A 12,395-nucleotide genomic window follows, 5' to 3' on the forward strand; every position below is an offset into this window, starting at 1 on the left:
ACCACGCGTCTGAATTTTGGCCGAAGACCTTTCGTACCGGTTCCTAACACGAACCGGTACGAAAGCCCCTACCAAACCGGTACCAAAGCTCCTCGCCCACCTGAGCCCTCAAACCGGTACAAATGGCCCCATTGGTACCGGTTCGTAAGGGAACCGGTACCAATGGCTTAGATGGATGAGAGGTTTTCTACTAGTGTATGCTCTATTGGTTGGTATTTATTGACAAAACATTGCTTTCGTTGTTAGTGGCAGTAACTCTTCGAGATTGACTTGCCAAGCCTTCTTTTTCACAAAGGTCAATGCACTTGATCCCGAGCTCACTAGCTTCTCAGATATTCAGAGGAGCCGTTCAGCGAGCGCTCGACACCTCACATTCAGATCCCACTCGAGACCATCATGTTGGAGGTTTACGTGTCGATGTCGATTGTCTCTCTGGTGATGCGTGCTTTGCGAAGTGTGGCATGGGAGAATCTAATTGTAGCTGCGAGATGATCTATTCCACTTCAATGTGTAGAAGTAGCTACTATATATTGCATATTTCTTCAGGTTTGATGGACTTCGATAAGAACTGCTAGTCTGTTTGTTCTAGATAAAAATAAATTATGAAATATATATTGTGATACCCTAGCTTGATCATACTTTCACCGGTTACCATTTGGTCTGACATTGTCAATGGATACGTGTCATTCTTCTTATGGCATTTTTAGAGCTCGAAATGCAAGGTGAGAACCCTTAGTCTGCGCGTCATCGAGAAGCTTGACAATATTGGCATATTGCCATACGCGAGCATTGACTAGTTGTATAGTGGCCGCCCTTTCTTGAAATTAGTTGGATGGAGTGTTGTGTTCGCCCATTTTGAAATCGATGTTTGGAAATTTATATTGATACTGGCCATCACATTTATGATTTTTGTATCCTCTTATTATTTGCTATGTATGATACTATCTTCGACTTTTTGTTGTTTTGTAGAACTTTTAATAATTATATGCTCATGTACATGGTGTGGAGGCCAGAATAATTTATATTTTAATTTCTAAACCCAGAGATATTCCTTTTTTCTCTTCCAAAGTTATACTATGCCTTTTTTAGAATTTATACTATGGCGTTTTCTTTAGGTTTCTTTTAGGGGTGGCGCTTTTTTTTTTTTTGAGGGAAGGTGGCGTTTTCTTTATGTGAGGCTGGGATTGCGAGTTACACTGTGTCGTACTCTAGCCCAGTTTGGCACAGGCCCAATTACATGTTCAATCTTGTTTATCCCATTTCATTCTGCGGGTTCCAACAAAACACGGCACAAGTAGTATCCGGCATTTCCTATACACAGAAGAGCAACATCTGGCCCAACATCATGCAGAGCCACCCGTAAAGATAAAAGCCCAGTGCATGTTAAGTGTGAAGCCGCATAATCTTTTGAAAAACTTGGAAGCTAAATTCGGAATTTATTTTTATTTGAGAAATTTTGCTAGTTGGCATGGTTTCGAGATTTTTCTTGTCATTCAAGTACAAACTAAACGGATTTTTTGTGCCTATACCTACTAAATAAATATTTATGTCCTTGCAATAGTTGATTATTTAATTTCTCGATGCAGTCAGAATGAATGAACGTTTACCAAACTAGATGACCCGGTGCGCCCCGGCGCACAGGCAAAAGCAAGACAATACTCTTAAACATAAATTTTATACGGTTGATGTTTGTTTAGTTGTCCAAGACTATACAAGCAATCTTTCTCAAAGAAAATAAAAAACTTTCAAACAACTATATCAAGATAACACTTTTTTTGGGCGCCACCAACAAGTTCAATAATTACATATGTAGTGTTATTTTCATCAATAATAATACACCAGGATCATCACTAAGAAGCACAAATGCGCGCGGGCCACACAAGGTGGTCCTAATCATACTTGCATACCAAAATTACTATCATCATCACCGCCAGCTCCTCTGATATTAAGCCTGTGAAACAAATACGGTACAAAAAGGTCCACGATCAATTATACAGCTGAGAAAATAGAACATACATACTGACTATAAAAATAAGCTTGTTATAAGGACATGCGTCTGATTTAACAAGAGTTCAACTATCCTCTACTTGGACTCTGAAATCAAAAAACAATGAATTTCCTAAAGTAGATAGTGAGCCTAAGTATTTGAATTGTAGCAACCAGTCCAGAAGTAGTCATACGCCTGTGCTCAAGCTAAGTGTAGCAAAATTAAATGTCATGTATCCTTATTTTGGAAAACAATAAAATATTTTGTAGGAGTATTTTGGAAACACACCAAATGACCATTGGCCAATATAATAGGTACCAACAATTAGGCACAGAAATTTGTAAGAAAACAATAAAACCTTGATATATTCAGTTGAAAGGTTCCAATAACAAAAGATTTCGTATTTAACCGAATGGTGTCGATATGTGAGAACCAATATTTTCAGTGGCTTTATGAACAACAGTAATTAGTTATTTTTAGTAGCTGGCTATGATCAAAATCAGTTGGATGAAAGGAGATAAAATTCCAGCGTAGAAGTTCGAAGCAATGTGAGATTATATAAGCTGGGCATGGACACACACACTGCACATAACCACATGCTGCAAATATATCTTAGGCACATGTATGCATAACTAATGTACGGCTTCCGGGTGTACAGGTCTTGATTGGCTCCGAGGGCTACTCTCAAATATTTCATAAAACATAAGGGGACTTGTTCTCCGAGTTCTATAGATGGCTTGGCCTTTAAGGTGCGATTCCATTCATGGAAAGGGTGAGTGCTCCAGTGCTGGTCTGTTTTTTTCTCCAAAACTATCTGAACTGTTTGTAAGGTTTGGGTGTTTTGCAGGAGACTAACAATTCAAAAGGCAAAGCACCTGCCATCAGCCTAGGCATTCAGGCTACTGATGTCAACTTATCTAGCCAACAGGTCCATATTCATTAAGTTGGACAGACATGGAGAAAATCCAAAGAGAACTCTAACCAAGCTTGGGCTCGATTGGTTGCCTCAAGCCACCTGGGTAAGGTGACTATCTTTGCAGACATGCATGTACACCAAGTGGAAGGCGAAGCTTATGCCGCTGGGATGAAACTAACTAAAAATACAACGCTGAAACACACAAAGTGACTGAAAATGCAGGAACAATGTGACGGCACAATGAACAGAAAAGGCAATTTCAGAAAGAAAAAAGAAGAAGATAAAACGTGTCATCTTTGTACCATCACTTTACCTAGGAAGCTGAGAATGATTGGTTAAGCTTAGCAAAACAAGAGAGAAAGCGTAAACACACCTATGAATAGCAAATCCAACAATTTGAATAGCTTCGTGTTGGTGTACTGCTTGGTTCAGATTTAAGATTTCACATGCCATTTGAATCGGTTTATTTAACGACGACTTAAAAACGGATTGCATAAACTGAAATGGTGTCTTAAGTGAAAAAACTCGCTGGCAGCAAATGGAGGGGTGTGGTGGAGTTGTGTACCATGTGCGGCCTGTCGGAGCAAGATATGTAACGATGGTTGCGACCCTGGCATTGATCTACCATGTGTTGTGGCAACTCAGAGAAAGCAAGTTTTTTTCATATAAAGAGAAACGAACCAGCAACCAACAAACAGACAAATAGTTTGCAAGAGGAAGAACTGGGACTTAATATGAAATATTTCATCGACATAAAAAATAGAAGAAAGTCCACTTTTGGTCCTTAAACTCTAGTAAAAGTTCACTTTTGGTCCTAAAACTTTCTTTTGGTTTACAATAGACCTTGAAATCTCGGAATCATCCACTTTTAGTCCTTATCCTGGTTGAGCCACGTAAATATCTGCCACCGGTGACAAAAAAAGTCATGGCATCGAGGGCAGAGAGGCTGGACGATGCTGATAAGCAAAGCAAGTGGGCCGTCATGGCACAACTCTCTAATTTAAGTGAATTGGGAGACAAAAATCAAGCGAGAGAATGGTTCAGAGACACAGCGGTTTCAAAAAAATCATTAAAGATGTTGGGTTCGACATCTCAACTATCTTAGACGTAGTCTGGTTCAAAACCAATTCGATTGGTTGACTATTTCTTGTTTCCACATTAGCGATTTTCTTCACTTCACTGAAAAAGGATGAAAAGTGAACTATTCCAAAAGTTCAAGGTTCGTTCTGAACTAAAAATAATTTTTACGACAAAAAGTGAACTTTCCGAATGGTTGAAGGACGAAAAGTGGACCTTCTTCTAAAAAATACTAACCATCAGGGATGATATGTTGTTTGTATTAAAATATTAGACCACCGAATAGCCAATATATAGATTGGCACTTCATATGAAGAGAAATATATTTCCGAAAGATGAACTACAAACTGGTCTGTAGATTTTCTTTTGCATTTAGACGAACATTTCGTTTGTCTTTATCATGCTTTGTTGTTGCTTGACAGTACACTGGTAGACAGATTGCAATCAGAAAAAGGGCAGCTAACATCCATTTATACTGCATAGGGTGTACACAAAACAAGTAACTTTTGATAAACCAAAATGAATTATACCTTTGCAATTGCAGTGAAGAATGAGACCGAACAGGCAACGGTCTTCTTTTGGTTCCCAGCAAAAGGGAAAGTAAGAATAACAATGAAGAATGTGCTGGTCAAAGAAAGAATCTGTGAGCAATTTCTACAGTCCTTGGAGAGAAAAAATATATTAATGTGCCAGAAAAGTATCAGATGCAAATGACAAGGAGTGCAAAGAACAACAGCCAACCTGCACATCTAGTCAGTTTCTAGCAAAACATTATAACAGGGAGTGCAGATGCAAATAAGCAGCGATGCAACCGGTGCATGTAAGTAAGAATAAGAAGGGTCTATTACACCAATGGTCACATTCTGCTCTCGGGAAAAACCAAAATACCACACACCTACACAATAAGTAATCTACCATGAGAATCCTACAGAAAGATAAAACCGAAATAAGAACAAGAGGGTCTCGGCCTCACCTCATGCAGCCACTTCTGAACTCTGCAGATGCAAATAAGCAGCGATGCAAAAGGTTCGCATTAAGTAAAAATTATGATTTTCTTAATCTCCCAGCAACACTTTTATTTCAGTATACTAATATAATATTATCAATGAATTATATAGAGCAAATAAAATAGGTAAAAGAATGATAGGACATATATTCATATCAGTAAATGCAAGTAGAAGGTCATCTCTAGTAATATGGATTGAGTTGGAATCTACATCAAATAAAGTAAATACAGATATGCATGTCAAGTCAAGTACGGTACTGCTCCAAATACTCTATATGTCAAGATGAGCGGAATACCCAAATATCCAGTGATCTGTTTTCCAAAAATAAAAATACGTGAGGCAAATGGATGATTCTTATACCTGAAGACATTGACAAAGTCATATATACATGACAAAATTCTAATCAACTGCAAGTAAATGCCACGTGTAGTATAAAAGAAATCGAAGGAGAGAGAGAGAGAGAGAGAGAGAGAGAGAGAGAGAGAGAGAGAGAGAGAAAGAGAGCTCACAACAGGTGCAGCACCGTCACGCCACCACTAACCGCCCTGTTCATGCATCATACCCGAATTAGAAGGACAGGTTGACACACTTTCAAAATATTAATGCATGAATGGGTAATCAAATTCTTAAATATGGTCTAGTGTACATCAATAAATTAGATGTGCGTCCAGCTTTCAAAAATACAAAGCCACCCATTTGTTTTCCAATGTTTGCCGCTTAGATTTCATGATTTGGAAAGATGTAACAATGTATTTGCTGTTGGAGATAAATCGGGGAATGCAATATCAGCCTTTCCTGCAGCAAATCAGTATGTTATTGTACAGAGCAGTTTAACCAAAAATTTGACAATGTAGGGAAAAGAATATACATGGATTGTCACAACGAGTGTAAAAACAATCAATACTGGAACAAGGATAGAGAACAAAAAGAAGGAACAAAGCTTTCTCACCTCACCATGCCATCACAAGAACTCACGCCAAGCTCCGGCAGCCACCCTCCACGCTTCCCTGCCCGCAACCTGAAGAGAGGAGATGTAGAATTTGAGAAAAACTATTTTGTGGACACAGCAAAGCACACAAGACAAGGAAAGAGAGGTGTGTAAGATGTGCTTGCTTGTACCAGCCATGGATAATATGAACATAAAAGCTGCCTGTAATCGCCATCGGCAAGAATCTTCTATAAACTGAAACCCTAGCTGCAAAATAGAAGACTCGAACTCCTCTATACTCATCACATGCTTTACTGGAGGAATATTTGGCTGGCATCTCTCACCATTTTAACGAAAGAAAGGCCAAACCTACAAAATAAGGGAGGGAGCAATAAGTCAACATATAATACTTTGTTTCCTAAACAAAAAAAATACAGTCCTGAAAATAAGATAATTTATGGTCCAGTCAAGAGACATTGCACTGCCTATCAACATTACAAAGCCATAAGAAATGGTCAACATGGCAAGGAGGTCCAACAAGTAGTGCTCCGTCGTTTGCTGCTCTGCGAATTTGCAAACAAGGTATAGAACTGTGAACAATGTCAAGGAATAGAAATATACCGTAGGTAGCATCCTTCAGAAAACAAGGTATCGATGGACAGATCAACAGCTGTATGAACCGATCTAAGGTCAGGTCAGTGTAAGCTAAAATACATCGCTACATGAAAATAAAGCCTGAAAAATCTAAGATAACAACATAATTGTAATTCCTCTGCTGGAAAACATTTTTCTGCTCTAACGATCAATAAACAACAAGCTAAGCATCAATTCTTACCAGCACCAAGGAAAGAGGGTAAGCTGCACGTACACCCAAGCTGAAGATCAGGAGAACATAGCATGCCTATCTCGGTAGAATTCACACGCTAGAAAGTCACCAATAGGTATCTTTCCTGACATGACAACACAATAAGGAATTAACTGGAAGTTGATAAATAGAAACTTAACTAAGAACAAAGGTACAACATAGTAGTATAAAAGAATTTAAGGTACACCCAGTTCAAGTGCCATTCCAAACTATTTTGAAGGCTCCTTCTGCATTAAGGGAGAAAAACAAAACAAGCCCCGCCCAAAACAGTATAACCCGCTCGCAACAAATTGTAGTCATAGTAATTAGTCCATGCATACCTTGAAGTTTTTGGAAAACAGTGTACACGCCTAAAACATGTTAGCTCTTGCTAACTAAAGTGCAGCCTAAAATATGAAATATCAAATATTAGTGAGTACTCTGGTAGCTGATTTGGTTGGTTAGCAAACCAGGGTGCATATCAAACAAAAAGGAAAGTTTTCCTTAGTGAAAGCAAAAGGATATTTTATGGTGCTATGAGTATGGGAGAACTGAAGACGCATTTCCATGCAAGTTTTAGAGCAAGTAAAATCAGGCACCAGCTCACTCGTTATCTCTTACAAGATACCCATCAAGCATGCATGTGCAAGTGAAGTAGGGAATTCTGGGAGTTATAGACATTGATATACCAGCCACTTCAGAGTTGACGGGGTTCTGATTTCAATAACTTGCCAAAGGTGCAAGTCGCGAAATCTGGCCTCATACCCTGAAAAAGAACAAACACTGGTAAGAGATAGTGCAAAGAAAGTTAAATCATGGCACCCAGACAAGAACCCGTAAATATAACAGCATTTCATTCTCGAGAAAGTACATAAGAGTCATAGACTGTCTTTGATATGCTGGCACACAGCTCAAGTGCCTTCCAACAGTACCAAAAGAATTTATTAGCAAATTTAACATAACAAGACTCGGCTGAATTCCTTCTGCCTCCATTAACTGAAGAATTTGTTCACGTGAAACATGAAAAGTAGAACACAGGAAGAAAGAGGAACTCGCCAGAGATTAGGCCCGTCGATCTGGCTGTGTGGATGCTCACCACATGAGGAGGGGTTGGAGCCAGCTATGGCTGGGAGACGAAGGAGGCCGATGGGAGTCGACATCGCCATCGTCGTGGCCCCGACCAAAGACGCCTCCCTCACTGTCGTCCGCTCGTCCCCGCCTTCTCTGGCCGATGACACACATCTTCCACTCCTCTTCGACTGCTCCTGCCGACCAGGTCCGGTTCTACTTGTTAGTGAAACAAAGCAACAGTCACACCCTATTAACCCAGAGGCAAGTGTAATAGATCTAAAGGACCATAGTAATGTGGAAGAAAAAGAAAGATACACATAAGTATTGCATGGCCATGCAGCAGGCGGTAAGAAAACTGATACCATAGCCTATATGACACCGAAAGAAGCAGATAACTTGCAAACTGAAGAAAGAGGGCAAAACAGCCTATCCTCCAAAAAAAAAAATCGGCAGCGTTACAGAGCACCTTGCTAGCACTACTCTTTAGAACAGAGCTAACTAACCAACTCAACTACAGGGACAGAGAGAAACTAATTCGAGGAACTACCGCAGGAGAAGAAAAATACACGAGGCGGCCTGGGCATCAGCGGCGGCAGAACCGGCGATGGGCTGGCCTTCCCGACCGAATCATATAGCCTGAGCCACGGCTGGCTGGATCTAGCGCGGTCAGACCGAGGTGCCTCCATGGAAGAAGGGTCGAAGGCTTACATCGTGGCTGGGCCGTCCTCGCCGGGTGCGGAGGCAGGGGAGGACGAGGCGGGGGAGGCGTCCTTGACCGGAAATCGCGAGCCCCGCCGGCTGTGGATGAGCTTCTCAATGCCGCGCGCCACCACCACTCTCCGCGCCGCCGCCCGCCTTCGTGCGCTCTCCTGCTTTTGGCACGGCGACGTCCACGGCTGGCTGCGACTGTGGCCTCCTGGCGCTCTACCAGCACGGCGCCCTCGTCCGCGCTGCCTCCTGATGCGAGGCACGAGGCGGAGGCGGAGTCGCCCACGCTGCTTCTCAGCGCAGGAAGAGGAGCGGTGAGGTCCGCCCCGTTTCAGCCGCCGCCACCGTCGGGCTCCCGCGGGAAGTGAGAAGCGTCTGATTGGGGAGGGGAGAGGAGGCGGGGTTTCGATCTAGGGTTTTCACCGCTCCACCGAACAACCAATAAACGAGCGACGCGGGGAGCGCCCGCTACTGCCTCTGGCTGCCCGTCCCGCACAAAAGCGGGCCCAGATGTCATAGACTGTGAACGAGCAGCGATAGGTAAACAAAAAATTACTGCATCCAACGGTCAGTATAAAAGCGGGAGGCTGGTTCTACTGTGGCAGGTGAAATGGGTGAACGAGATTGTTTTGCCCCTTTCAGACCCCTTGCATGGGCGGGTACTCTTGGAACATTTATAGGAGAAATTACTTCGAAACATGCACTCTAAAGTACACAATATATTATAGTTTATAGTAAAATTACTCTATCTTTTGGCACCAATTCATAAAGAGTTATTTTATACTGTAGTTCATACTTTTCATATTGTAGTAGGGGTTTCCCATTTTGTATCTAGATGATCTTTTGAACCGAAAGTGACTCATGACCATAAGTTTTTGCCGGATGGATCAACATTGGGCAATCTCTACTACTTAAAAGGACTAAACTGGTTCCCTATTCTCTTCAGCCAGCGATATGCCAAACTCTTCGTCGACTTTTTTCGTCACACACATCGCTTTTGGGGGACGTCCCGTTCTAGCCGCGCCCCCAAAACGAGGCCCCAAAACATTTAAATAGTACGAAAATAAAAGTTTTCATTAAAATTTGATTATATTTTACAATTTGAATGAAAACTGCTAGTTAATCTGCAGTAGCCTACTCGCTATCCTTCGCGGTGCACGACGACCCCGCCCCATCGTCGCCTCCCTCACTCTTCTGCTTCTCTGCCACCACCGCCGAGCGCCACCGCTCCCTCTGGAGCCCCGCAAAAAGACATCGGCGTTCCGCCGCTCCCTCCCGAGCCCCGTGAAAAGAGCTCGGCTTTCCGTCGCATCCTCAAGGAGCCCCTGCCGCTCCTCCGCGAAGATGCGGTGGCCCGTTAAAGGGTTCCGTAGCAGAAAAAAATCCTAGCAACAACAATGATATATCCAAGATCCATACGATGAGATGTGAGGTAACGGAGGAATTCAATGTTCATACCTTCGAAGACTGAAAGCGTTACGTTTCAATGAATGTTGTTGACGTAGTTGTATGGCGCCGTCGAGACCTCAAGGTCGTGTAGACATAAAAGCGATGGAGTGCTGCAAATGGCAGCACTTTCACAGTTCTACACGCTTCTGATGTAGGCGACATCCCCGGGGCTCTGGTCAAGCGAAGCAGCGAAAGAAAAAAGATCTAGACCGAGGATCCAGCATCACGATGTTGTGTGCATCGTGGAGATCTGAAACCCCGTATGCACACGTTCCAATATTTTGGAAGCACACGTGAGGGAGAGAGAGAGAGAGAGAGAGAGTGATAGAGGCAAAAGCCAAGGGGGTGGAATGGGGAGAGGGTATGTGTAACATCCGAGGATTTTGGGTTACAAAAAGAGAGGAAACAAATGTGTGCATTGCATTCATGCATTGAAAATTCGGGGAATTTTCGCGCTTTCAAATAAAACTTGTCATAATAACTGAAGTTTCACTTGAGTTGATGGAATTGAAGTAGATCATCAAGTCAAGCGCTATAAACTTCAATGTGATATTTGCTAAAACCATATTTTGGGTAGAGGTGATTTGATATAGGGGTAGATCAAATGAAACAAGAATTATTGCAACAACACAATCTGTAAGGGTCAAATACCAGATATTCTAAGGGATCGTAACATGGCATTCCTTGCTACAACATATGAATACTTATTCAACTATAAACCAATGAAGCAGAAAGAAGTAAGAAACCATTCTTGACTTATCATTTCCATGTCTTTAACTAAATCAATGTTTCTACCATGATTCTCATGGTATAGCTTTAACTCTAATCTTGAACTCATGCCAAGGACATTAACAAAATCCTTGTCTATCTTCCTTGTATCTATTCCAAATCCATCCACATTAAACCCTAGCCAATGGAAAATTATAGCCATCCAGTCAGATGATATCACCATCATCCTTTGAGCTAAACCCATGGAAATAATCCATCTCATTGAGAAGTGGTGAGGTAATACAACTTTAAGGGAATAGAATCACATCCTTGACAATAAGAAGTAGAAGGGAACTAGTTCCCTAATCCTAACTCATAATTAGCTAGAATCCATTCATAGTCTCTAGCCGGTCAAGTACCTCTATAGATAGAGTTAGTGATAAGTTACACTACGAGTTGTTCTTCTGAAGTTTATTTGCAGTTTTACCTCATTGTAATTAGGAGGTTGTGTTGATCTTTTGTAAAGAGTCCGTGTGTAATTCTATAGACATGCCTTGGACCTGCATATGTTTCCGTTATACCACTCTGTAGGATGTAATACTAGTGTAACTATGTTTCATTGATGTTATATCAACGACTTGCATACTACACCATGTAGTGATATGCTGGGTCACCACAGGTTGCCTCCTCCTTGTATAGGCGTGGCGGCAGGTAGCACCTCCGCCAGGTGGCCCCCCATCTTGACCGCTGCCCCTCATGTAGGGTTTAGTGGGGGCAACAACGACATGGGCCGACGGCCCCCCTTTTCTCTAGGGGTTGAGGCGCGCCCCTAATGAGCTACCAATTGGTGGCCCATTAGGGGTTAGCCTATTTTAATTCATTTAATAAGTAGTAAAAACAAAATATTTAAGTCTCTGAACAATTCATTGACTCCGGAATGAATCTGAAAGTTCAGAGATGGTAAACCTAGAGGCGGGGGATGAATAGGTTTCTACAAATTTTAATTCTTTCTTTGCAATATTAGGCTTTGCGGAATATAAAGGTGAGCCTAATGCAAACTAGGTGAGGCACCCTATATGATGATACAAGTAACTCGAGCACGAAGGCTCTCATAGGAAAATATATCACAAGTAAGAGTTTGGTTAGAAATAACATATAGCACGCAAAGAAGAAGGTTTATTCCCGTGTTCCCTTCAGTTGCAAGAAGGTACGTCACATTTGGATAGGTGGGGTCCCACGAAGGATTCCCCAACGCCACGAAGGCTCGCCTTCTTCTCCGGAGTCTATCCCACGAAGGAATAGCTCACTCACTTGTGGTAGACTTTGAGGTAGCCTCCAAACCTTCACAATCTTGTCACGAGCAAATCCACAGCCCGAATGCTTCCGGACTTCTTTTGCCCACCTAGGGTTTCCAAGAAACCCTAGAGAGAAAGTATCTCGATGAATACTAGGGGGAACAAGATTTGGCTCGGTGGAACTATAGATCAGGGCCTCCTCTATCTTTTCCCCGGAGGGATTTGAGTTTGGGGGGGGGGAGGAGGGAGATCTGAGGCTTTTGGTGTTTCTAGCAATGGAGTATGAGAAAGAGAGAGCTCAAGAACAGTTTGTAATGTAGTGCCTAAGTGTTTTGAGGTAGGTGAAGGGGTATTTATATGGTCATTTGAAATCTGGCCGTTGCAACTTGTCCAGCTCAGCAATCC

General features: G+C 42.1%; 2 long non-coding RNA genes across 4 annotated transcripts; both read right to left on the reverse strand.

Moving 5' to 3' along the window:
• Window positions 1-4,490: 4,490 nt before the first annotated feature.
• LOC124693367 lies at window positions 4,491-6,234 on the reverse strand. 3 transcript variants are annotated; one of them, XR_007000000.1, is made up of 4 exons: window positions 6,107-6,234; window positions 5,937-6,005; window positions 4,722-5,782; window positions 4,491-4,604 (listed from the first exon to the last, which is right to left on the reverse strand). It is a non-coding gene; the product is annotated as an uncharacterized LOC124693367 (long non-coding RNA). The 3 variants fall into 3 exon arrangements; XR_007000001.1 differs by having other exon boundaries at window positions 4,722-5,532; window positions 5,634-6,005; XR_006999997.1 differs by having other exon boundaries at window positions 4,722-6,005.
• A 1,207-nt stretch (window positions 6,235-7,441) lies between these two features.
• Window positions 7,442-8,712, reverse strand: LOC124693378. The gene is made up of 3 exons (XR_007000002.1): window positions 8,539-8,712; window positions 7,856-8,024; window positions 7,442-7,525 (listed from the first exon to the last, which is right to left on the reverse strand). It is a non-coding gene; the product is annotated as an uncharacterized LOC124693378 (long non-coding RNA).
• Between the last annotated feature and the right edge of the window lie 3,683 nt (window positions 8,713-12,395).

Source organism: Lolium rigidum, chromosome 1 (assembly GCF_022539505.1).
Source record: "Lolium rigidum isolate FL_2022 chromosome 1, APGP_CSIRO_Lrig_0.1, whole genome shotgun sequence".
NCBI classification, from domain to species: Eukaryota; Viridiplantae; Streptophyta; class Magnoliopsida; order Poales; family Poaceae; genus Lolium; species Lolium rigidum.